Source organism: Dermacentor albipictus, chromosome 6, assembly GCF_038994185.2.
Source record: "Dermacentor albipictus isolate Rhodes 1998 colony chromosome 6, USDA_Dalb.pri_finalv2, whole genome shotgun sequence".
In the NCBI taxonomy this organism is placed as follows: domain Eukaryota; kingdom Metazoa; phylum Arthropoda; class Arachnida; order Ixodida; family Ixodidae; genus Dermacentor; species Dermacentor albipictus.
Window position 1 is genome coordinate 15,179,126 of NC_091826.1, and position 27,115 is coordinate 15,206,240.

At 48.0% G+C, this 27,115-nt stretch overlaps 1 protein-coding gene across 1 annotated transcript in view; it reads left to right on the forward strand.

The window, feature by feature from the left end:
- The first annotated feature begins 14,828 nt into the window (after nucleotides 1-14,828).
- LOC139060806 (protein enabled-like) overlaps nucleotides 14,829-27,115 on the forward strand; it is a 51,919-nt gene continuing 39,632 nt past the window's right edge. Inside the window, exon 1 of the mRNA XM_070539970.1 lies at nucleotides 14,829-15,309. The gene's annotated coding sequence lies outside the window, so the exon portion shown is untranslated. The remainder of the gene's footprint in view (nucleotides 15,310-27,115) is intronic.

The following is a 27,115-nucleotide window of genomic DNA, read 5'->3' on the forward strand; positions in this document are numbered from 1 at the left end:
ATGGCGTTCGACACAACAAATTCTTTCACAGGACACCTTACAGGACACGTTAAAGGACAATAGACTACAAGGGTCACTAGTATAGCTTCACCTAAACTGCACAAATTACTCGATCAGGGTTAAATTGCTAGATGTCGAAGTGATAGTAAAGCAGGTTTGCAATGGCGAGTACTAAATTGCGCGGATTACGTTCTCACATCGTTCGTTTGTTTCTACTGGTACAAAGCAGTTTACTTTGCGTTTGCCATCAGAATACTACATCTGTTGTCTGGATTATAAAATTTTATTTCGCTTTCTTTAAACGTAACCACTTCGGCACCACATTAGGGAGAACAGACTTGCAAGAAACTGTATTTTGTCTGGGTTATATGGGTTCTAATCCAAAAAAAAGACGGGACTACGGCAACAAAAAGGAGCTAGTGTGTTTTGGGTGCAAAGTATCGCCCTATTAAGGAGGAGAATAACAAGGTGATATAAGCAGAAAGCGACACGGTAGAGCCGCCAAACCAACGCGAATCTCCAGGAAGCGGGAAAAAGAGAAAGCGAACATGCGCGTCGATCTAGAGCGCCTGGTCGGCGGGACGCCTTACGTTGTTATCTTCCGGCCCCTGCGAGAATTCGTGTGGAGATTGTCAATGTCTGCCGCGACTGGCACAATCTCCATGAATTCGAGTTTAGCTAAAGGAAGAAAAACACAAAAGAATGCGTTCTGGAACGAAACCTGGGAGTAATTGGCGTTCGGCGACATTCTCGAAACCAGCAACAGCAGCAGCAGCTTTTGCCACCGCTGGGCACCAGCGCAAGTGTGGGCATCGTTTCTGCTGCTGCATCGTTGCTCTGATCGTCTGGCTAGCGGTGCCAGGACGGTGGTATGTAGATAAGACCCCAGATAAGTGCGGAAAGAACGAGTCCAGCCGGACGGGAAAAAAATACAAATCAAATTAACCTCTTTGTACAAACGTTATCCAGTTCAGGAAAACGCGAAGCATAACAGATGTTATATACATTGCCTTATTATTATAATTCATTTGAATTAACCATAATTAAATTCCCGTTGGCTTACTATGAGTTTATTTTCTGTCAATTGGCATGGTTGTGGTTAACGAAACATCGAGACCCGCGGTTCCCCTTATTCCTCTCTCCCGTAATACAATAATAAGTAAATAGATAAGAAACTTGATTCAATGACAGGGAAAGAGTCATTTAAAGTTAGCCTTCACCATCTGCAAAATGCAAAATGTTTCTCAAACACATAGGCATCAAACCCGCGCGTACTTGACTCCCCCGCTATTTTCTTCCAAACGAATAATACAGATTTGTACTGAGGCCTTGTGGCCTCAGTACAAATCTGTATTATTCTCAAAACGACAGCTCAAAGCGACAGCACCTAAAGCGACGCCGCGGTGGAGCGTACAGAATTCGACCACCTGGATATTTTTTTTTTAGCCTGCACCCTATGTACCGTACATTGGGCGTCTTTATTTTATTCGCCCATGTGACTGCTGCCGTCGCGGCCGGGAGCCGAACCCATGACCTCCATTCTGCCCGTTGCCACACGAGTGTCGCTGTCTTGTCCACAGGCTAAGAGAGAGAGAGAGAGAGAGAGAGAGATGAAGAGGAAAGGCAGGGAGGTTAACAAGATATTAAGCTCCGGTTTGCTACCCTACATGGGGGTTGGGAGATAGGGGTTAGAAGGAGGACAGAGAGGAGAGGGTTAAAAAATACACACACAAGAGACACACACACGAAGGGCGCTCCAGTTAAGTGACGTTCACAAAGGCAGGTAGATCGCAATGAGCGCAGGCTAAACCGCCACAGAGCGCCTTCTCGCCTTCTCCTCCGGTAAGCTTTACAAATACATCAGAAACAATAAAGCATATATCTTTCTTGAGTGCCGACCACATTTTCCGTATTGCTCCAACGCTACTTGTCATTCAGTTACAAAGCGTGCCCATTCGTTCACGTGCAATGCCGTCGTCTCGTGCGTCGGTTTGGCCATGTAAGCCCCTGAAATTAGACAAGCAGCGTACTATAGCTCACCTCCAGAAATTAGAGAGCTTCGCGATCTCGCGCTATGAATGCCAATACCACCTTTTTAACGCGATTAGCATTCTTTGGCAGCCTTACCCACTTCGCGATTTTGTGTGTCCCTGTCCGACCTCCTTATCATACCCAGTGACCCAAGTCGTCTGCTAGCTTGGGTCACCAGGTATGCGCTAGCAGACAACGTGGGCCACTCGGTGCGCGTCCCCAATAAACAACTTGCTGCTGGCTGCTGTCTGGCGTAGTAAGGCGCGCTCACACTAGCGGGAGACTTCCCGCAGCGGCACAGCGTAAACGACGCCGCTGCGTCGCAGCTGCTCGGAATGACGATCACACTGCGCGCGTTTTCTCGCTGCGGTTCTTGGGATGTAGAGAGAGGAGGCGTTGAGGGAGGACCCTCGAGGCAGGAACACACAGGACAGCGCGCCGAGCAACAGCCGAGTGTCCCGCAGCACGCGCGCAGCCTCCTGCCTCCGCCGACGGGGTCACTGAACAGGGACCGACGTCACGGTTCACGGTCGGCCCCCATTGGCTGTTCTCGACAGCGCCACGGCAAAAATAGGTACAGGACCCATCGCTCTGCGGGACGGCAGAGCAGCCTGTCTGCGGGAGAAAAACCGGTCTGTGCGGGAAGCGGCGTGCGGGAAACGTCCTGCGTTGTGCGCTTTCCCGCTAGTGTGAGCGCGCCTGTACACAACCTGAGACATTGGGTACGTGCCGCTGGGTATGCATGCATGTGGAGCAATTAAAGAGAGCCCATCGAGATAGCACTTTATTAAACGCTGTGCACTTGGAGTACTATCGCGCCCGATAAGAGGTGCAACGCGCGAGCCGTGGCGCCAGCGACGCTCTCGAGAAAAAAGTGGAGAGGGTGTCGCCATTCGAGCAATGCGCGTACCCCACGCTTTCCGTCGTCTGCTTTCTTCGCGGAGCGATAATACATTGGCCCACCGAGCAGCTATCGTTCCATCGTGGATAGAAAAGAAAGAAATATGCATACGAAATAGTTATGAAGCTAGGCCAGCGTGCGCCATGACGAAGCACGCTGCGCTAAGGACTTACGGGCTGCTTTTCGGGCCGCTGTATCATTGTATTATCGCTCCGCGAAATAAGCAGATGGCGTAAAGCACGGAGAGAGAGGGAGAGAGGTATTTATTATGATAGAAAAGCTGAGAGGTCGGCCTGAATCAATATTCTGACCTGCTACTCCGCCTTGGGGCAAGCGGAAAGGGTGTAGACGGAAAGAAGAGAGAAGGCGTTGATTATGAAGATGAAGATGGTGGTGAAAATCTTGCACGCTCCAAGACTCTTCAAAGACTCGTCCAGTCCGCTCTCATACACAAATTTGTTGAGAGCTTTCAGACTATCGGGCTGATGACGGGGCACGGGGATACGCACATTTCTGGAATAGCGAAACCATCTCCATTTTTTTTTTTTTTTTCGAGAGCGTAGCTGCGGCCACGGGTCGCATGTTGCGGCTCATGTCGAGCGCAATAGTAGTACATACCCCAACTTTGTCTCAGTTTCGTTACTGCCGCCACCATCGTACAAGTTACAATAACCATCATTACAATTGTCGTAACGCAACCTCAAATTACACACCCGTCATAGAAAGGATGGACAATCGCATTAGAGTCGCCAATCATTCTCAAAGGATGGATGCGCCGGCCATTTTCGTCGACACCGAAACATTGCGGCGCGGAGGGCATTGTCTGACAACGCGAATGGTAACCTATAAGCGGGAGATGCCTTGCCTTAACACAAGAGTCGTAAAGCTGGCTGACGTCGCGGCACTCGAGGTGAGCTGCCCGATGCTGTTGCTCGATCTGCGGGACTCACGTTCTTCGACGACAGTTGCATATACAAGCGCTTAGAAAACGAGACGAAAGCGTTCTTCAGGTATCTGTGTCTGCACAGCTGCGCAGCCGATGAAGCCCGGTCTCTGACCGTCAGGGACAACGTCCCCTTGAGCAATTCACGCGAGTTTGCCTAACTCTTCGATGCAAGACGAACTCTAGAATGAATCCTACAATTAAGTGCTCGTATTTGACTAAGAACAGTACATCATTTTTAGTGTAGGTTTACGGCGCGTGCTTAAGCGAACACGCTTTATCCACAGACTTGGCCGCGTTCATAATCTTTAATGAGGATTTTGCAACAGCATTTGATGTTGGTGAAGTACGTATACCAATCTTTATTTCACGTTGTTTGTTACCCGAGAATGCCGCAGAGCCACACAGCCACCCTCTGTTTCCACTGCTCAGTCCTTTCCTGCAGTCGTCTCCGCGTCGTAAAAAGATGATCGGGTATGATCGGGTGATTGAACGTGTGTAGTTCGCAGCACCATTCATAGACTAGAATGTTTACACTGGGACATGTAGCGATACTGCACTTAAACCGCTGGTCGCCTTTCCCGGAAGCGAGTGCTCTGTGAACTTAAACATATTGCTTCCGCTACGCATATTGATGCGGTAAGCTCAAATCTGACATGGTCTGGATCATTATCAATACCTTTATTGTGTTCGTCACTGCAGCTGAACGTGGCAAGGAGATCACTATATAGTCCCGAACATATTAAGAAAATACATTCCATGCGCATTCAACAAAAGGTATTAGAAGCCAGCACGCTAGGCCATATACGCAAAACCACCTAGTAATGTTCCCTATTACTGACTCCACGATCATATCCAAAAAAGGAGGCAAGCTAAATCGTGTGTAGTACGCGACAAGCAAAATGCCCGTATTAGGAATGTGTCTTCGTAGCTTTCCTTGTTCGCACGCCATCTAGAAAACGAAATACAAACAAAAAGCTTGTCGCTCCCCGCCGAGACGATGACAGCAGATGGCGTCACAGCTTCCCTTGGCTCTCTAGTCGCAACGGCGACCGCGTAGGAATGCCTGTCCGGCCGGTTCGACGCCACATCGCAGAAAAAAAGGGGGGCTCTTTTAATAACGACGCGACCCAGATACGCTTGGTCTGCCCGCAGAAAGAGAGAGAAAGAAAGAAAAAAAAACACGTGGCAAGAGAGTGAAAAGGGGAATGCCGAGAGAATTGCTAAAGGGCGTTTTAGATCGACCGGCTTTCTCCGGTGAGCCGCTGGTACGAAAAAAAGAAAAAAACAAGTCAAGAATCTTCCATCCTTTATCGAAATTCTCCGCACCAGCATTTCGAATGGAATTGCGCTTTCTCCTGAGCACGTGGGCAGATAGCAGTTTCCTCGTACACACAGCCGTGCCGTTGTAAATGATCTATCCTGTAGAGAAGCAATGGGTTGCCTCCTTTGCCGCATCCGCGCCGGTTCCACAACGATTGCCTCGCTTAAGGGCACATTTTATAGCTTTCCTTTTTTTTTTTTGCACTGCAACTGTGGGATTCAGTGCGGTAGCGCAAACACGTTGACTATGGGGGGTATAGACAGCTGGTCTGCTAGCTGTGCTTATGCCTGCGTTTTCCTTTTGACCACAAGGAGAATACTACCCGCTAAGCGTATATGGCTGGGCGAACATGTACTATCGGCGTCAAATGAAAGTTGAACAGCGGAGCGCGTGGCCCAAGCATACGTGCAGATATAGTGCGCGCCATCCAGTCATCACTATTGACAGGCGCGCACATCCGATTTGGCCGCACTGAGCGATCCCCCTCTAGTGAGATAATTTCGCTTCTGTCCTGGTTCTTACATTTGAAAGGGAGGATATAAAAAATAAAAACGAAGCTAAAATATTGCAGTTTACGGCGAGTCTTGTCGCACAGATCGGCGAAGCCACAAGTGCTGTCAGCGCGAATAGCGGAGCACGTGGTGCAGTTTGCACCATCTCGCCCGCACCGCGCGGGCGAATCTACCTTGCGATGACGGTGCAAACTGCACCGCGCGCTCCGCTATTCGCGCTGACAGCACTTGTGGCTTCGGCGATCTTTGCGACAAGACTCGCCGTAAACTGCAATATTTTAGCTTCGTTTTTATTTTTTATATCCTCCCTTTCAAATGTAAGAACCAGGACAGAAGCGAAATTATCTCACTAGAGGGGGATCACGCAGTGCGGCCAACTCGGATGTGCGCTCCTGTCAGTGGTGATGACTGGACGGCGCGCACTATACCTTAACTTGAGCTTGGGCCACGCGCTCCACTGTTCAACTTTCATTTGACGCCGATAGTACGTCATTCCCGTGAATAGAGCCCAAAATTGATCTTGCGCACACGATTTGCCCAAAAGAGCCCGAGAAGCACAGAAAGACCAGAACAGCAAAGAGTTATTTCAACCTGCTTCAGTAAAAACCTTAGGTACAGTCGAAGAACGGACACCGTGGGATGCCCTTAAACGCGAAGCTCCTCTCGCATTGGGCAAAAGCTTCATGCCTCGGTTGAGCTTCGCTACCGTTAAGGCATCAGGAAAACGTGTACCCTGACCGGGAAATGACGGGAATCTTTTTCCTCTTTAATAAATTAGAAGAGCGCTAAGATGGAGTATACAGCAAACAGCAGAGGTGCTTGTATAACAGCTGACATATTTTGTCAATTGTTTTTATTCTCTACAGCACTGTTTCCTTAGAGTTATAATTCGCATTTTCGTCCACGATTGGCGTTCTTTTTGTTAATTTTTTTTACTTTGAATACTACTGTTACTTCTTTGCTTTTATAGGGCGTCTTCTTAAGTTCTTGGGTTCAGTCTCATTTTTCTGCACTAATCGGTGTTTTACTTTGTTAAGGCGTTAATCTATTTCGATCTTTATGTGTATATCTACTGTGGTGCAACATTACACACTGCCCCACAAGGACTGTGTAAGGTATGTATAAATAAATAAATAAATAAATAAATAAATAAATAAATAAATAACGTAATAAATAAATAAATTATATCTCAGGAGGAAGTAATGGGAAAAGGTTCATTGTCTGCACATGCGCAGAAAAAGCGCCATTTGGCGTTTAAGAACAAAGCTCAGCAGCCTCAGAGGAACAGAACTCGTCACATGAGTCTTTCAAGCACCATGTTCTCGACTTCCCGCGACGTAACAGATGTGGCACTAACGCAGTCGCAGTCCTTTTGCGTGATGAAATAAAGCCCCCAGAAACTCTCGTGCGACAATGTCGCTGCTTCTTGCTAATGCCTTGATTTCAGAAAACCATGGCACGCACTTGTAACTTTATCAGTGAGCGGGCAAACGTGCATGTCAGCTTCTTTTCTTTTAAGTTAGTGGCGTGTTCTAGGACTACGGACGTTCATGCACCTAAGTGTACCCTACGTGCAAAACCTCGCCCAAGATGGAGGTGTTGAATCTCGATGACAATAAATTTTTACGAACTACGTATACCATCCATAGCATCACAAACAAGAGCTACACTCTGCTAATAAACTTGTTATTATACCAATCTCTTGCACTATAAATGCAGGCCACTTAACTTTCACTCTCCCAGCAACTTGTAATGTCAACGGTTCACGTCTGTTGCAATTTTATGACGCAAGAATATAGAATATATTACCACTTAACACTAAAGTGGCCGAGAACTTTGCAGTGGTAGTGAAATTGTTCTTGTTCGGAGAGATATATTTCCACACATATCATCTATGCTTTGGTGCTTAATTCTATTAAAATGAGCTGCTAATGTGTATGATATGGACATTTACTAATGGGCCATTGGCTTGAAAGTTTTGTGATGTATTGTTATCTAGAAATCAATAAACAAATCAATAAAGAATACTGTAGTTTGACCAATTCACCGATGGGTCTTGCTGTCATCAGAGTTCATCGTAGTTTGCTTTTATCGTCTTCTGGTGTGTACTCTTGCAGTAATAAACGGTTGACATCAAGTACTATCAGCGTCAAATGAAAGTTGAACAGCGGAGCGCGTGGCCCAAGCATAAGTGAATATATAGTGCGCGCCGTCCAGTCATCACCATTGACAGGCGCGCACATCCGGTTTGGCCGCACTGCGCGATCCCCCTCGAGTGAGATAGTTTTGTTTCTGTTCTGGTTCTTACGTTTGAAAGAGAGAAAATGAAAATGGAGCTACAATGTTGTAGTTTACGGCGAGTCTTGTCGCACAGATCGCCGAAACCTCAAGTGCTGTCGGCGCGAACAGCGGCGCGCGTAATAATAATAATAATATTTGGGGTTTTACGTGCCAAAACCACTTTCTGATTATGAGGCACGCCGTAGTGGAGGACTCCGGAAATTTTGACCACCTGGGGTTCTTTAACGTGCACCTAAATCTAAGCACACGGGTGTTTTCGCATTTCGAGCGGCGCGCGTGGTGCATGACGGTGCAGTTTGCACCGTCATCGCACGCGCCACGCGGGCGAATCTACCTTGCGATGACGGTGCAAACAGCACCACGCGCGCCGCTGTTCGCACCGACAGCACTTGTGGTTTCGGCGATCGGTGCGACAAAACTCGCCGTAAACTGCAACATTTTAGCTTCATTTTTTTTTTCTACCTTTCAAATGCAAGAACCAGAACAGAAGCGAAATTATCTCACTACAGGGGGATCGGGCAGTGCGGCCAAAGCGGATTTGCGCGCCTGTCAGTGGTGATGACTGGGCGGCTCGCACTATATCTTCACTTATGCTTGAGCTACCGAGTATTTGCCAGAATGCAGGCCTCTTACCTAATGTATGCATAACTTGCCGCAAGGCAAAATAGATTTCTTTATTTCAAGTCACAGGACATATTTTCCTACGGTCACGAAAACTGTCACGACAAGTCTGGATGACCGTTCTATTTGTCTGTTTCACGCTGCTAACTTGCTTATGGTGTTTCCCAGCTGAATACTGTTTTCTCTCTCTCTCTCTCTCTCTCTCTCTCTCTCTCTCTCTCTCTCTCTCTCTCTCTCGCTCACCCAGTTGAGTCCTTAGAAGACAAATTATGCAGGCGAAATTCATCGGTTGACTAGTCGGAGCCACTTTAAAACCCAGTAACTAAGCAACGGCGGCTGCACACCACTCTTACTTTTCTTTAGGCATTCAGGCACCGTAAGCTAATTCACCAGTTCATTAGTAAACAGAATAACCAAAGCAATGCTTTATATTAAGCGGATTGATGACTTTTCGAAATTCGATACTTGTAGCAGCTTCAGAGTGGTCTCCAGCACTGCTAGAACTCGATAGCAATCCATGGGAGCAACACTTCACTTGTTTATGAGATACACAGTGGGTTTCAAAGAAAAATCTGCCGAATGTGACAGAGGAATAGGCGCGGTGATGCGAAAATAAAGTGGTGTTAGAGGATGCACTACGGTAGTTAGCGATTTGAAGGAGAGCCTTCTTGGTGTGAGCGTAAAAGAAATTCCGGCAGAAACCATCTCACGATGAATGCCGACGTCAATGCAAGTGGAATTGAAGCAATGTGACGACACACCGTATTGCCCACGCCGAAACGTACATACTACATGCAGCTGCACTCCTCTCTCGCGCTTCCGATGATTATGATTTAATCGCATCCCCTTTGAAACTGGGCGGTGACAAATAGGTAGCCACCTAGCCTGCTTGGTTTAATCAGGTATGCTATATATCTTTCTTATCTAGCATTTCTGTATACACCTCCTTAATATTTTTCCCCTTCAAAATCTACCATGTACCGCTAGCGATGAGTGTAAGAGATCAGGTCCTGTCAATCTCTTCCCTGCTTTTTTTGCCATCAACACTCTAAACGTCTCTTGATTACCTTGGCTGCTGACCGGTTGTCGCTTCCGTCCACTTTAAACCCGAGCGCTTCTGGAAGGGGCACGTTACCTACGGTTTTCACTGGGTGAATCTTTTCGCATTCCCTTAGGATGTATTGAGTGCCCTCCAGACTTTTGCTGCAGCATACACATGCCTCATCTAGTTGCGAATATTTGCTCCGGTATGTTTTGTCCTTAGGCAAACAACCCGCCGTAGTTGCTCAGTGACTATGTGTTAGACTACTGAGCACGAGGTCTCGGGATCGAATCCCGGCCACCGCGGCCGCATTTCGCTGGAGGCGAAATGCGAAAACACTCGTGTGCTTAGATTTAGGTTCACGTTAAAGAACCCCAGCCGGTCAAAATTTCCGGAGCCCCCCACTACGGCGTGCCTCATAATCAGAGAGTGGTTTTGGCACGTAAAACCCCATAATTTAATTTTACTTTAGGCAAACAGTTCAAGCCTCAAATAGCAAAGCACTGCCCTTTGCGTTATCGTACAGATTTTCCCTTCTAATTTCTTTCTTCTCATTCTTGTAAATCTTCGCGGCCCTTTTTGTTTCCATTCTTTGCATCCAATTAACTGTATCCATTTCTATTTCTTTCTGACGACTCCTGGTTGCCTATTTACAGTTTCATTTACCCTGTACTTGGTTGCCAACTTTCTCGACCTTTTCCTCCATTTTGTACCCACGCTTTTCAAGTACAAACACGTGTGCACTTTAGCTGCCCATTTATTTTAATCCATGTACCTGAGTCTCTCTTCAAAACTAATTTCGAAGTAAACTTCAATTTCAAAACTAAACTTCGAACTGAACACGCTGCGCCATCTAGCGGCGGCGCCGCGAAGTCTGCATGCGTCGTCGAGTTGATTTAAATGCTCTTTTTTATCATTGATGAGCTGCACATACTGGCACATATTCAGTTAGTCAAGTTGGCGTCAAAGAGATTCACTTAGAAGTTCCGCATACATAGTGTCACACACCCAGCGACCAAAGTTGGTGCCAAAGAGGTTCTTTGAAGAGTGGCACAGACGAGCGGTTCATATTCAGTGCTCCGAGTTGGCCTCGAACAGTTAGTTTTGCTGAATAGCGGCACCTACGCAGCGCCATGTACTCCGTGGCCCAGCTCGGCGCCAAGAGGTTCATTAAAAAGCGGCACGTATGCTGTGACAATATATCCTATGACGATTGCTTATAAACCCTGTTCCCTCAGCACAGCAGCCCTTATGTGCAACCCATTAGACCATGGGACAAACCAGTGACAAACGTTGGCAGGAAAACAGACACAGATAGAAGACAGACGGACAGACAGACCCCGGAAAACGCGTCAAGCTTCTTAAGAATGCAAATCACATTAATAAGCTGCCTATGATGATGACGGCGATACAAATACGGTACTGAACCACTTTTCTGGTCACCTGCAACCTTCAGTCACTATGAGTGATGCCAGGTGGTACGTACGTAAAGCATGAGAATCACTATACGCAAAGAAAGCAGGCGAAAGCTGAAAAATGCACTCACGGCAGCGTTACCTCTTCGGTCACGTTTCCGAGACGTTTCCAACGGCAGTGTGCCCTCAGCGGCGTGATATTGGATACAATGGCAGACTTTCGGTCTCATTTGGGTAATGAGCGAACGAAAGGCATACAAGCTCGACGGCTGCTCGTGCTCAAACAGCCCACTGCAGGATAGGACCGTATTTCCCGCTCGACGAATACACTAGAGTCGGAACCTAGCCCTCAAACACACGCTGCATGTATACACGTTGGGCAAGCACAATGAAAAGTCCGTCAACGTGCAGAGACCACGCCATCCACGCAGCAAAGGCTCGCTCACGCTGTAGACTGCCGCGCAAAAAATGGCACCTCAGCAGCCCGCAAAAATCAGCCGTCGCCTCTTCGCAGGCTATAGGCACCACAGTAGTTGGCTTCGGAACGCATTCACGCTACGCGACGGATCGCCGCTTCAGTCGGATGACGGTTGGCCTGTGTGACGTCGTGGCTGAGCTGCAACGAATCATGCCGCAAGCATCTCGTTAGTGGCTTACTCTCGTGCGACGCAATTCAGCGGCGCTGAGCCACGTTATGCTCGTGCCCAGACGGAACCGGTGATCCGTCTGGTCGTGTGAGTCTAGAATAAGGGTACCGACAAGCAACACCGGCGGGACGGTTATCGCCACATCGCTCTTTTTTACTCGATCATAACAGCCGAGAACTCTCGGTGGCGAACGACAGACGACGCAGAACTTGAGCGGCGTCTGCAACTTATCGGAGGCTTTCCTCCTTACCCGTGAGTTTGCCATTTCGTTCTTCGGAAGCCTTCTGCTTCGCTACGTGAATCCCGACGGTATAGAAAACGAGTGAAACAAAACTGCAATCTCATCGGGCGCCGCGGGGTAGCGCGGCTCGTCGTTTCAGATCTCGTCGTCTAGCGTGCCGTGTATCTTACGCGTCTTGAAAACCAAGCCTACGCGTTTCATAACGAACCACGGTGCGCCCAAACACGTTGGCTCGCAGCGGAAATAGCGCGAGCAGAGCAGGCACTCATTCCCAGTACGATAAAGTAGGCCCGTATTTGACAAGGTTACGTTTCAGAGCCGTGTAATTTCCGAGCATGGGAATTGTATAGACTGCACTATCTCACCACTGCGGAAGGCGCCAACAGCGAAAAAATTAGCAACAAGCTAATAAGGGCAACAGCTTTAAAACTATTAAAAAGTTCCTTTTCAGAAAATGAAACTCTGATGCTTACAGTTCTGCAACTCGCAAATGACAAACAATATAAAGCAGACTAAATGTATGTACCATACACGTACCGCTTTGGCACATACCAATAATATGTGAGTATATATAGGACTTTTGCAGAACTCATGGAGACAATGTAAAAATATCGCATAAGCGGTGAATTCACACATCAAATTTGGCCTGTTTAGGTACTCTAACGAATGCGTTTTACAAAACTGCGATATCTGTTCTTGGTGCATAGTTACAGATAACTAAACTTCGCGCTTCCATTTACTTTAATCTTGCCAATTTATGGCAATTCGTCTAAATCTCAAAACACGTAACTCAAAATTTTCGCTTCCTACAGTCACTAGGACTTAAATATTTCGCTCAAATGCAAGAAATTTCATTCATATCGGCCAGGTTGATTCATAAACGCAATTCTGCGTTTAATATGTCTGTTATTGAGTGTATACATATGGCGCCGCGGTTAAGGAAGTTACTAAGCGATTCTGACATGAAAAATTCGTAGTCGCTTTACGTCGGAATTTTCTTTAGCATAACAGAAGGCTTAAATACGGCAATTACTTCATTTTCTTCATTCATCCATATGGAGAAATTAACAATATACCTTAACCCTGAAATCTTTTCTCCAAAATGAATAGACTTGCAGCTTTCCAATGGGGAAATCTCATGCTTTTGACGGTAAACTGTGTTGCGCTTCGATGAATGTATAAAATTGTCAAGAGAGGAACGGGCCCCGACAAGGGTACAGAGTACAGATGACGGTGTACAGGGTACAGAGTACAGGGTACAGAGTACAGCGCTGATGTTAACGATATCTGCGAAACAGTACAAATTTTGTACGCTCTTACCAGACGTTAACAACAGCTAACGACGTAAACATCTGTACCAAGAAGGACCGAGCGCAACGAAGCTTTTTTCGCATCTATTCATATCTCGGTCATAATTTGCTGAGGGCCCATCGATGTCTGCTTGGGCAGCCGTTCCCCAGCTGCTCTGTCGAATATATATACATATATATATAGTTCCTGTTTGCTATGTCCTCTCTGCTAATGTCCCTCCTTCTTCATTTAATCTGCCCCCTCCCCTTCCACTACTGATCGCTGTTGTGGTGACAGCAGACTGCGCTAGACAGTTACTGCGTTCAGTAGTAACTTCCTCCCCGTCCTTTTCTTGTATATATATATATATATATATATATATATATATATATATATATATATATATATATATATATAATATATATGAACAACCAATTACTACTAAAGCCATTCCAACAAACCGCATGCCAACGAACACGGATGAACACAACTATCAACCGGTCAGTCTCATTGTGCGCATTAGAACACCCAGGACTCCGAGCAGAGCCGGTAGTTCGGTCATCATATTCTTCTCTGGCAATCGCGACGGTTGATCGCAAGGAACAGTGTGATCGCTGCAGAAAGGATCATTAGCGGTGTCAGAACCAGGAAAGGGTACCTTCTCATGCGCCTAAAGGAATATGAGGAATACAAAGTACTGCATGTTAAGCATTGGGCGATTTCTATATACTGCCGCGGAGACTGCGACAGCCTCGACGCCGAAGTTTCTCGAGAGAGCTTAGCTAACGCTCGGTAGGGAAGGAAAGCACCATCACCAGGTCTGATCACGCACAGGGCTAATTAGCTTCGGTGATCTGACGAAAATCGGCGTATACTGAGCACTGTATGGCCTAGGCGCGCCAATGGCTACTCGGGCGTTCCTCTGTCCCCTCGTCACGCACGGGAAGAGGTCGAAGATCTCGCTTCGGGGGTGCCGGCAAGAAAGTGCGGCGGCGGACGTCCGCTTTCCACGGAAGCCCCGGCCATGCGTCTGCACGCAGGACCGTGCGTCTCCGGAGTCCCGCGAGGAAGGGTTCAAGAAAGGCAACTGAAGCCCCTTCGACAATGCAGCGGCAGACGAGGCGCTGGTGGGAGGCAGCACCACAGCCGCCGCCCTGCCGGTCCGACACGCAGAGGAGAATCTCCGCGGCTGCGGAACGAAGCAAAGAGAAAAAAGTCGTTGAACTTGTTTCACCCAAGGCGAAGGCGGGAGGAGATCGTGAGGGCGGCGGGGAAGGGTGCCCGGCCGTACGCCATTGCGTACGTACCCGCGTTGAAGACCCCGGCTGCGGCGGTGCCGGCGTCTCCGGCACACCGGCTTGACCAGGCACGACGACTCTCCCGTTGCCTGCCGCGGCGAGAAGAAGTAACGGCGCATGCGCCGGCACGCACTGCCGATTCCAACCAGAAGGTAAGAGAACAGGGGGGGGAGACGTCATTCTTGTGGCCATAGCGGCACCTTCTTACAGCTTCCCTCTCTCTCTGCTCCTCACCTGGCCGCCGACGACGTCGGTGGAAAGAGGCGCCGAGAGGCCGACCGGCAAACCAGCCGCCGCGCCACGCTGGACCTGGCGGCCGCTCCTTTCGACGCTGCCCCTGCACGTTCGTGACGCCGCGAGTGCGTGTCTGTGCGCGTGTGTGCGTTCCCGGAGAGTCCCCGGCTCACCTCTGCCGGATTGTGTAGCCATCGCCGAGGACAGCTACGCGAGTGGTGTGAAACTCGACGCCGTGCCATCGCAGCAGTCCCAGAATCGCTCCTCGAGGAGCATCCATCTTTCGAGTTGTGCCGAGCGCTGGTGGTGTTGTCGTCGCGGTCGAAACGATGCCTTCTTCGCGAGGAATGCGGTGCTGCTCCCCGCCGACCGCTAGTAGGAGTGCTCGGCAGTGACTCGTCGTACGGCCCTTGCGACTCGGATTCCCGGTGCCCGCGGGCTGACGACGCGGCGGCCTTTACGTCTGTCGTGTTTCTTTGTGCATTTCTGAAGAGGAACGGCGACGGCAGGTGAGATGGCGAGTCTCCTCTTTCGTGGGTGGTCCGGAAGGAAGTGCGGGGAGTGCGCCCTTTGCGCAGTGCTTGGTTTCCTTGCAAGTTAGTTCCGGAAGCCCCACCGTGGCGTCTTCGCTTTCGTGCGTATAGTACATGTTATGACGTAACGAGGCTCGCCCAGAACGCGCTCTGTTTAGGTCCTGTTCTAGAATGCCGCGAAGCCGGTCGCAGCGGCACTAGTGCGCGTCTATTTACGCGGTTACGGATGCCGTCGGCCATTTTCGCCAGCCAAAGGTGGAGCGGCGCTGCGTAATATTAACGACCGAAAAACCTTATGAAACGGAAATACGGTGCTTTCTTGTAGATTAGAAGAACGTGGTAACACTGTGCACATATACACGCCAGATTGGGTGGTAGACCAGGCTTTAAGAGGACGAAATCACTTGGAGTATAATCAGGTAGCAACGTGTATGACGTATCGCTAAACACATTGTGCTTGAAATCGAAGACGCAGTGCTGTATGTGACATGTGTGACAGTTTCCCTGCACAGAACTTTACCTGAGCCTCATTGTCGAATTATTAAGATTGGAACTTATAAATACATCTACTGTAGAAAAACAATGTTACTTCAATTTTCACAACATAGTTCTCTAATGGATGCAAGGTCATATAAGAAAGGTTTCGGTTACTGTAGCAGTAAGCTAAGGTTGAAGGTGTTTGGTGGCCTTTTCTCCCTTCGCTTTTGTTCTTACTTTAACAGCTCAGTAGCTCCTTGATCTAGCGAACTCTTGACACTACACTTCCACAAGAGTTTGGTATATATGTAACGAGTCACGCCTCCTATACCCTCATATACAATGACGTCCGTCTCAGTACAGTTGAATCGCAATCACGTTTTGTCAAGGGAAGGCGGTCGTACACGGTGCATTAAACAAATGTTCAAAGCTTTTTCTACCATTATACCCTGGTAAATGTAATTTTATTGCACTCCTGTCGAAATAAATTCGATATCTCAAGCTATTCAGGGGAGGGGCGCAGTACTATAGGTTACTCGTAAGTCTATCCGGTCATTGCCAAATGTTTATTCTCGGAGATCTTAGCTTTTGATAACTTTATTCATTTATGAATACAGTCCCACTAAAATCTAAAGCCAGCAAAGGACGGAATACGAAAGCAGCAGGCAGCGTTGGCAGCGTTTTAACCAAAGCAGCCCAGGCAATCCCGAACTTGCGCCTCCCCCGTAGAACTGGCGATGTGACTGCACCGCCGGGCATTCCTCTTCACTACAACGTATTTGTTTTGTCCTCACACAGAACTAAGCTTGACAAGCTATTGCTGTCATTTACTGAGCACACATAACGTCTAGACTTTAATTATTTATTTATTTTTAGAGTCCCAAGTTGATCACACTTGCTTTAACAAAAGAAAAAGAGCCACGAGTGCAAGTGGGACGGTCCCTTGACGACGTGAAATGCAGCGTGACGAGCATAACAATGCAGCCTGCGCCGCCGCCGCCTGCATCATCGCAGCCTCGCATAATAAAGTCAATTTCAGCGGTTTTTATGGACCGAGCAGGAGACCTGCGGAGATTTGCCCGCTTTCCGGTTGAGTGAATTATTCAAGAGGCGCTATAGGCGATGGGCGCAGCAGCTCCGACTGCCAACGAGATAACGTATAGCCGCCAACAGGACTTGCGCTCGGCAAGCCTTTAATTCGTGAGCAATCTTTTCCCCGAGCACTCGCTTAAAAAGACCATCAATTTGAAGATAACGGCGCCCCAGATCGTTCCCGTGTTTTGTACGTGATTACGCGCAATGCAACAGTGTGACAGTGTTTCGTCAATATAATAAAGGACTGCCTTTAATTGAATAAGCAGGCATAATTTTGAGTGCGAAAGCCCTTCGGCAGTAAGAGCAACCATCTGGTGGCCCTTTTTTTTGTTTTTACTAAGGTTGCCTTCCTGACCGCACCTTCAACACAAACGGCAACACTAAAAGCTAAGCAGCCATTTAGGTTAGCGAGGCCTGACTGAGCTAACCTATGTGCTAAGATCTTCATACCTAAGCTGGCAGGGCTTACTAAAATTTTAGGCCAGCAGGGCAATACGCCAAATATCCTCTACCACATGGTCTGGGAATGCAACAAGAACTCACAGACAAAGCCCATCCATGCCCCAGCAGAAGACCAGTCGGGGGCCCAACTGACAAACTCAAGTCCTGACGACCAGCTACGGCTGGCCAACTGGGCAAAGCTATCAGCACAGGCTCACGGCTACCAGGAATATTGTGGCCTCCCACCTCAGGGCACCAATAGCTTGGTCCCCCAAATTAAATTTACTTACTCGCTCACAAGCAAGGCTTGTGGTAGTTTAACGTTAGTCAGACATTGCTGGCATAAATGACCGGGCCAGGTGGCTTGTACTATTTTAGTGCTGCAGGCACGCGTGAGGTCAGCGAGGCAACCTCACAGGTCACGGCATTGCTCTTGGGGCTCCTCACAAAGTCTTGCAGGATTGCAGGCAGGAAATGACGACGCCTACCTTTGACGGCATGAAGAAGAGATAGGCGCAAAACTACTATCCTTCAATAAAGAGGTATCAAAACGCGGTTTATGCAGAGTCTAAATGATATTCACGCATGCAATGCTGTGTAGCAAGAATTAGTGAAATCCTTAGTGGCTGCATCGCTGTTCACACCCCCAAGGATGTTCCTTATTACGCTTCACGACCACGTATGTATGAGCATGCCACGTGTCAGTAAAGATAAAGAAAAAGGTTGAAGAATGCAGGCGTAGCGTAATATAACTACACTGGTTCCCACGTCTAACAACACTTCCACGGTGTAGCAAGATTGCGTCGCCAGATGTCTCTCCATAATGTCAAGCCTGCGTCCGCCATTCCACAACACAGCGGAAAATTTCCTGTACTCGTCAAGTGCTGTACGCTCCACACGAAAGAATAACACCGCCTTTCAACGCAATAAATCTCCGGCAGTACTACGGAGCGCTGAAGCAGGTCAGTTATATGATAAATATGTTCTAGTAAATGCGCATGGTGCAGTAAGTATAAAGTTTAATGAGAGGGAACATTGCCAGTCACCGAGAGTAGATTCATTCGTTGCTCTATCGCTATGTATGAAAGCAGGCTAGTTGGTATCCTCTAAGCGTTGCTCATGCCTAAGAAGAGTCAACTCGAATGCCCTGTTGAACTGAATCTCTCTTGTTTTCTTCTTTTTTATTGTGCGTGAGTGCATGCGCTTCTCAAGTAATGAATTTTACTGCTATTATCGCTCTCGTTTTACTACGTAATTTCACCTTTCAACTGCACCTACTCCATAGCTGTCTTGAATATTTATGTCTGATGATAATTTGGAATATTCCACCCTTCTCCTGGCGAATCCCCCCTATTGGGTATGCGCCATGTTCGATGGCCAACAGCAACATGGGTGACTGGCCAAGAATCGGATGAGGTAGCGAAATACGTCTTCTTCGTCATCAACGGCGACGCTTGCTTTGTTCGAAAGCCGTACTTTATAGCTTCGTGCTGCTCTCGAGTAGGTAACCATTTCCCTTTTGCCGCAAGTTATACACGTACGTGCACAAACTATCGAGAGTGGGCACAATGACACTGCATCATCCTGTACAAGCTTAAAGCCGTCCTCCAAGACAAAGGTTCGCATACCGATAGCGGCGCGAAGTGACAACTCTCGTGTTCCATGCTTTGGGTGCGTGTTAAAGAATGACAGGAGGTCTGCGCTTGTCGGGAGCCTGTTTCTCAAAGCTTCGCTGCTGCTTCAAGACGCTAAACCCCCTAATCTTTACGTTTTCAGTGCTTGGCTCCATATCTGGCAAAGCACCGCCAAACGTTGTTAACGCATGCCATTGCCACTGTGCTTTAATCGTTAGCTCACAAGATAGTTGGCACAGCCCGTACTTGTGCGGCCAGTTCTGAAAGAAATGCACGGATCTTTGCGGCGAAGCAAAAGGGGGCGTGGCTAAACGCGTATAGTGTTCCCTGCTTTTTTTGTAGTAAACGGAGATTGCCTCGGTAGCAGGTGCTTCATTAAGGCTTTAATGCAGCGCCGACCGTCTCGTACTACAGTAACCGAGTGCAGTACGTGGCCAAGAGACAGTGAGTGCCTCCAGTGCTCTTGGAATGTTCAGAACTCCCTCTGCTATTGCCATGCAACATTAATAGCAGTGCGCCACTACGCGGCTTCTTCGAAGACGTGACTGGACCGGTTCGGCCGCCTCGGCTTTTGACGTAGACTGCCGCCTGGCCGCTATTTTCTTGACGTGATCGCAACTCAACGAGCATTTCCGTCTGACGAGACCAGCGGCTGGTCGCTTTGAACTAGTCTCCGTGTGCTCCCTACGATGAGAGCCCGTGTTCGTCATTTGTTTCCTTCCTAATAATGTAGACAGGGGCGAAAATTGCATACGGATGGACGTGTTGGTGATCCATACTCAATGAAAGAGCGTGAACAGAAGACAAGCACGGATCAGACAAGACAAAGCGCCGACTTCGAACAAGAGTTTATTGAGAAGAGCTGCGAATACATGAACACGCTGAGGCAGCTGGCGCATGCTCCGTTCTCAGCCATCTCGAGGCACACATCGGTTGCAAACAAACTAAAGCAAAGTGCAGAAATTAGTGTAAAAAAAAAGAAGAAGAGCTGCAGTACCGGAGTTCTCTAACACCTCGTCATTGTTACATGCATTTGTTTTTGTTTTGTTTTTCCTGCATTTAAGGGGGGGGGGGGGGGGACTTGCTTTATATGTGTTTTAATCTGATCTGTGCCTCAACATGGCTGGTTACCGCGCGTGCGCAAGCCACTTTAGGTCGCACACATATTTTCACCTCATTTCAACAAATCTTCATGTCAGTCAGCACATCGCATTCTCCCATCCAACCTCGTCCTCTGTTCGCGTTGTTCCATCCAGCGAAAATTATGTACAAGAAACGCACACACGGACGTCAGCAAACACCGCAGTCGACTGGAATTTGTTTATAACATAAAAACAAGAGACGCGAAGTGACGTGCAGTAGTATAACATATTTGACAACGAAAATGGAAACCCTGCAACACGTATGGAAGCAGTCGTATAAGTGACACATTCTTTATTGTACTTCTCAGTATAAAACGCCTTGAGAGTTTATTTTGCAGCGGTGTCTGCTGACCCAGAATTCTACAGTCCCTGAATCACTTCTCACGCCCCAACTATTATTATACGACGCCAAGTGAGCTTTGTCTTCGTTATTTAAAATTTTGCGCTTCCTCCATCTTCTGTGAATTCACGCACTGACTGGTCTAGCCCGCATGATAAATGCCACAAAACGAAGGAATCTGGACCCATATTCCCGAAAACGTTATTACGATAGGACTGTACAAACGAGAAGATGCCGGCGGATCGTGATGCTGGACATATTATTAACGAGAGTGTTCAGGCACTGGCAAGCAGCACCTACGACTGAAAGGCTTTGTAAATTCTGCCACCGAAGCACAACTCCTGTGGAAGAGTACGTCAGAGTGGTGCCTTGGTGTTTTCTTCCCTTTGTTTTTGTCACATCTCCACATTTTTCTGGCATGGTTTCAAATGCGAGGGCATAGCTTTCTTTCAAGCTTGACAGGAGAAGCAGAGAACACTCCAAGCACAATATGATAATTAACTTTCTCGGTGTAACCTTGTGTAAATAAGGCACCACTTCAGGCCTAAACATGTTTCATTGTAGATTCTGTGCTAGGCTTGCTCGTTCCAAGTTTTGGCCTCTGAATGAGGGTTTCAGCGACATCCGCAAGGACGGAACGAGCGAAGCCAGCCGACAATAGTCTGCGCACCTGGGCCCGAATTCACAAAGCCTTCTTGCGCTAAAATGGTTCGTAGGATAAAATTTCAGCCAATCTGGATGCAGGGCATATTATTAGCAAAGGTGGCCGGCCAATGGCAAGGGGCCCTTACGAAAGAAGTGCTTTGTGAATTCGGCCCCAGATTTGGAAATCTAAACGAATATATTCCATGTTGCCACTATTTCTGGATCGTACAATCCAGACGGCTAACGGAAATTGCCCTTTTCTTCGTCTCTGAACGTGTCGACTGAGATGGCAACAGGCCGGATCCACCATGGAACACAAGCACCAACGCGCACGACTTCTGCTGATATTTCTCTTGCATTTCTGCTCGTGGTCCTCGTCACTGAAGATGACCTCTGGCACCGCGCACGCTAGACGGCCGTGTGCTACGCGCTTTTCTGAATGCTGGAATCCAATTTACCGTGAGCACAACGAATGTGAGCACAACAACGATCACATGAAATTATTATGCAATTATCACGCAAGTACGATCTATTTGTTCAAAGCAAACACGTTCATAGTTCGCCAGCTCGACATGCGACCATTGTTTGCTGGTACCGTGAGCTCGCGTGGGATGTTCCCTGCTCTTTCTCGCCTGGTATAGACATTCATTTGGCAAAGCGACTTCATCCAAACGTGAGCGTGAGACACAAATTTCCCTTGTCAGTTACGATGTATGACCCGCACAATTGAACGGGCTTGTTCAATACAGTACGGGCAGGCAGTGACACCGATGTGTGCCGTCATTGCTGTGTCCCATTTCTTCACACCATCAGCGGATCACGCACGAGCGTCTTTCTTGAATCAGTAATAATAAAGAAAGAAAGGCTGCTGAGCAGCCATTGTCTTTCGTAGGTGCGAAGTTTCTTTCACGCAGGCCTGGCCGGAATCTCGCACTCGGCAGCGCCCACCCCTCCTGGTTGACTATCACTTGGCGCGGCAGTGCACAGGAGTTAGCCTTTGTTTCCCGACAAAGACGGCAGCGATGTCATGAGGAAGGGTGTCGCGTGCACGTCTAAGCAATTTCCTTGAGGCATAATGTGTGCGCCGCTGTGTCCTTAATGAGAGTTGCTTCGATTCTCCGAAGGCTCACTAAGCCGCTTCCGTCTATGCGCATACCTGGCGCTACTTTTATTACTATTATTATTATTATTAGCGAGCCGCTCAGGGGCCTGCAATTTGTCGAATTACGGGGAAGTAAAAGTTCAGGATAAATAACTCTCGGATTGATTTCGGTTGGGGATCTTATTTCTTTTGCGTTCCACTGCCCATGAGATGACAGGAGCGCTGTAGCTCTGAAACGATTAGGATTACTGACGCTTGCCCTACGCACTGGACTGTTTGTGCATAAACCCACACTAGCAATCACACTGGCTCCATATAGCCTATAATCCTGCTCAGCGCACAGCGACGCATAGTCTAAGGTCACTGTGGATAGTTTCCCCGTCTGCATAGTTCGCGATACCTCCAAGAGAGTCTTTATTATCTCAATCATGTTTCTCTACCATCTGTCTGTCTCTCCCTCCCTCCCTCCCTCCCTCCCTCCCTCCCGCCTTCCTCTCTCTCTCTGTCTCTCTCTCTCTCTCTCTCTCTAGGTGAGAAATAGAACTATGAGAGATAAACAAAAGAAAGTAGTCGTCAGCGTTCAAGAAAGAACTCGCCTAGCCACCTCAAAAAAGAGCATTAAAAAATAATACGCAAGTTTCCTATGTTTCGTAAGATTTCTAACAGTGTGAACTGCTCAGGTAAGGCTTGCCGTGTGTTATGTAAATACGCCTGCCTGTAAAACATTAACGCGGTGTGTCATTAGGTTTACAAAATTTAGAGTACAGTGAGGTGACCTACTGTACTTATTGCGGCTCGCTAGAAACGGATCGCTTGTTTCGCTGCAGAGCGCAGTTACAGTGTAATGAAAAGGATGAAACTAGTAACAATCGCCTGTTTCGTTCTTATTCGCGCCTCTTCTATGCAGTTCACTAGTTATCGCACAGCTTTACACTATTCCGGACATACCTATACTTACGATATTATAATAAAATATTGCGTCGTTACGATATACCGGCTGCTATAAGACGCGTGACAGAAGTCGACTCATCGAAAAATTTAGTGATCAGAACTTGCTCACATGATATTGCATATGTAACGAAGTTATTCGTAGAACTTGTGGCATCCTCAGTGTAGGCTGAAACATATTTTTGTTCTCCTTTATGGGCAACGTAACGCGGTGCAGTCTCATCATGATCTGAAGGAAGCTCGCTCATTTCCTTATCTTGGTCAACACTATTTGTGACTTTTTATTTGACCACTGTATGAAGTGTACCGGTTCTGTTACGTTAGTTCGCCCTTCGGCATCAAAAAAAAATTTGCTACACGTAGCAGCGAAGCCTTGTCTCCGCCTAAGGTTAGGTCTGGGAACCGGTTGGGATGAAGACATACACGGCGCAGTTGACGTCGACCTACGATTCCCACCCAGTAGCATATCCACGGCAGGTGGTGCCGGTATGCCTCCTGTACTGGAAGTTCAAGAGCCCCTTGAGTAGAAGGACTTCCTCTTGCAGTCGCTTCATTTTCCTTCTAAACTCTTTAATAAGCCTCCGTCTTTTGCTGTCAAGCATGAATGCAGAACTACGGTACGTATGCGTTACAAAAGCTCTAGAGATGCGTCGCTCGTCACAAATACCACCGGCTTCGTCGTCGTCGTTGTCGTCGTCATCGTCATCATCATCATCGTCGTCGTCGTCGTCGTCGTCGTCGTCGTTGTTACCATCAGACTACTTTATGTTCAACGCGCTATGAAAGCCTGTATCATCCATTTCAAGCTAACCGTGTCCTGCTTCAACGGACTAGCCGTATGGTGGAGTCGCCTGAGCTTGCCTGAGCTTGCGTCATGCTGCATGGTGATTGTCGTTTGATTAGCTCTGTGAGGTCGATCAGCGTGCCAGATGTGTGTGCATGGCTAACCTTTGTATATGGTCCATCCAAAAATCTGCCTCTTATAATGTCTGTTTACGCCAAGTTCTACGGTGAACGAGGTGCAAGTCGGGAGCAAAGTTTAGTGCGATAGAGCATTCGCAACGGCAGAACTGCGTATTCCTGGATTCCACAGCTTCGCAACGAGGAGAATCTAGCAAAGAAAAAGAGCGAGTTGAATGCCTGGAACTGGAGCAATGGCTCGGTGGCGAGTTTGTCTATTCGCGCTCTTACCGCTGTAGTTTTCGCACGGAGAAAAAGATATTCCACACCTCAATGTTCGTCATCTGTGTTTGGCGCGCTCTTTCTTTTATTTCTTCTTTTAATGCGGCTTCGGCCTCCGTAATAGAACTTCTGCTTTCTTGGACAATTAGACATCTATATACTGTAGTAGAATCGACATTTGGGCAAGTTGGTACTGGTTGAACATCTTGGAGGGGCAACGTAAGATGACAAAAAACAGAAAGCAGGAAAGATACAGGACAGCGCTGACACGTGTCTTTCTTGTTCTTTGTTTTTGTCGTCCTGCGCTGCCCCTTAAAGACGTCCAGACTTTTATATGCAGTTTACGAAATCCCGTCCAGGTTCTTTCTTTTTTCCGTCGTGATAGCCTTAATTTAACTTCGTCACTTACGCAGTGCTTCATAGACTTCTCAGATTAATTCTGCTTTCTCTATACTGGCTGACCTCGCTTTAGTTCACTCTATTATACAACAATAACGTGCTACAAAACACGAAAAATGAACGTTTGCTTTCCTGAACGATGAGATCTCTGTATACGCTCCACGAGCACTGCCCAATCTTTTTTTAGCCATATCTGAAGCTCATAACTTGCACGCTGATTTATAACGCGCTTGCATTCAGGCGACTGTCTCCAACACTGGCTAATCTGAGTTTAGTATAGTAGGTTAGGCACTTCCTTCTTTGGCGTTTGTCTCTACTGCTCCGTATCCTCGGGAAACAGGCTTTCTTGCTTGTTCGGCTTGTCGACACATAACCAGCAGTCAGCAGCACCACTACCACCGACCGCCATCACAGTTATCGTTGGACGAAGTACCTACATTACTTTCTCTTCTTCTTTTTTTCATCCCACCTACCGCCTAATCGCCGAGCTATCGAAATGCAAGTGAACGCGATTTCCTACGGTTCCCACAAGTTGAGCTACATCTAAGCGTCGTCGCCTCGCGGCGAGGAAATGCAGGAACGCCAGCGGGAGGAAATCTCGCCCCGTGATGGTCTTCTTCCGCGCCCCAATTACGGCCGCGGGAAATTAGCATCTAGTTTTCCTCCTTAATACGCCCGTACGCCCTACTTCACACTGGGACGTTGTTCCGTCCAGTCCGCGGCTCCGACTGCACGTTTTTACTCGACGAGTGGATCGCCAGAGTGCGTTCTGCCTCGCCCCGTCACGTGTTAAGCTCGTTTTGCTCTCCTCCTACGCATTGAACGTCACTGCCAGAGCAACGAGGTCGGCTGCTGGAAACTTCACGTTTGAAGCCGAGGAGAAAAGGGCGCCGCTCTTCGCTGTGTGCGCTAATCGGCGCCCTTATTTTCTTGCCGATCAGCACGCCTGGCAGAGCGCATCCCGCCTGTTTCATATTTACATTTTGCCATTAAGTTTTCGTTTGGCGGTACATGGTTCAGGAGGCACGCTGAGTGTGGCACTGACACTGTGGCTTTTGTGCCCCGCAGTTGTTTATGAGTCAACTGCTTTTCTTGATTACTCTGTCGCTTGGTAGATCTCGCACGGTGCAATGCGAATGAACACACGCACGAAATACTTTCGTGATTGCTTTTTTGTTGCGTCACACCGCTCGACGTCCCTTTGTCCAGTACACAGAACAGGCAAGAAGTTACAAGGTCCTCGTTGCACGGCCATCAGCCAATCACACAAACTGGGCAGATGAAGCACTGAAGAATAACGGTGGAATACTTATCCCGTGGTTAATTGAGGGAATCCTTAAGTGTCACTCAACATAAGCCTTAGCTGGAGCTGTTATAACGGGCTATCAAGTCTACAAGTGCAGCTTCTTGGTGACACTTCATGGCGAAGCGTGCTGCTTGTGGCGTTGAGACACACAAACACGTAACTACATATAGTGGACGCAAAGACGAGACAGAGAAAACTTTGACTAGTTAGTGTGCTCGCGTCCTTCAGTACCACAAGCAGCACGCTTTGCCGTGAACTCCTACGACGATCTCGAACCTTCCATGTGACCAAACAGTATTGTCACCAGAGTGCGATGCCAGAAGCCATGATCCGTTGAAGCCAAGCCTCGAGTCTGAAGGTGTCCGGCACGTTGTTACAAGACGTGCCGAATTTGTTCACCATCCTTGATAATATTAGGCCACCAAAGCTACATCGAGGTTAGACGCTTTCATGAGAGTGAATGCGATTTTAGCAAATGACTAAAATTTATCGCTCGAAACGCACGTGGTTTGCCATGCGCCCGCGTGCCTGCAGTTATGTGAACACACACCCATTGACATCGGCGCGTACGACAATACTTGACTTGCGACAGGTGCGCAGAAAGAACGCAGCACCCTTCGTGTTCCGGGACTCGTTTCACCGTGGCCGCCAACAGACATGCGACGCCCATCAATTATAGGCGTTAATCGCCGCGAAAGCGCATTGAGCTCCATGCGTAATGACTCGATTACTCAAAGCTGTCGCACGCAAGCGCCATGTTGGATGTCATTGTAAACTGTGCAAGCGGTAAGCAAGCGTTTGCAAGCGTGCCATGCATTGAAGGAAGAGAAGGAGGAGGAAACACTCAGGCCCGATGAAATAAGTGCCAGCCTCCGAGGCTTGTGTACATAAAGGATATAGTAAGCTGATTTATACTGACGTGGTTGCCCTACTTTTACGTTACCACTCCAACCAGGCACTGATGCTGCGAACGTACGTCAAAATATAATAAGCGCAGATGCAATATACGTCCCTGGCTCAAGCGATGATAGTGAGAGATTTAATAGAAACTGAAAAGGTAGGCACGCGCTT